Here is a 600-nt window from a genome sequence, read left to right as displayed (position 1 = left end):
TGTGATGTACATATCCAACAATGTATTAGTAGTTTTAGAGGTTTACATTTCATTATTTACATACTTAAATGTTCGATAATAAATAACAACTTTTTCACAGTTAAGAACATGCACTAAATAATAGAGAAACGAGTCATCTTCATATCTTAATATTAAATAATAATTAAACGATTGAGCTAGTGATGATGACGGTTTTCTATAACACTATTTCGAATTAAGAATATTCTATATTCTTCGGTTTACGTTGTCAATATGTGCTTGTGATGCTTATCACTACAAAATGCGTGATATCGTTACAAAATTGACTTTTTTTTTTTAAGTAAAAAAAGGGTGCCAAGTGTTAGCGTGCTCCTCGAACAAAATTTGATGTTTATGATCTCCTTTTCGAACAAAAAACAGTTGTACAAAATTAAACAATAAAGCCTAAGCGGTACATCTATTATTGTACAAAATTGAACAATGAAACCTAAGCGGTACATCTATTATTTCTTCAAAATAAAACCTAAATGCTATTTCTTTTGGTACTTTAAATACCGATCTCTATTTTAGTGAAATATATATATATAGATCGGAAGAGCACACGTCTGAACTCCAGTCACT

The sequence above is a fragment of the Wasmannia auropunctata genome, unplaced genomic scaffold, assembly GCF_000956235.1.
Source record: "Wasmannia auropunctata unplaced genomic scaffold, wasmannia.A_1.0 LD336085.1, whole genome shotgun sequence".
NCBI lineage: Eukaryota > Metazoa > Arthropoda > Insecta > Hymenoptera > Formicidae > Wasmannia > Wasmannia auropunctata.
The sequence above is the reverse complement of the archived record's forward strand: the minus strand, read 5'-3'. Positions refer to the sequence as shown.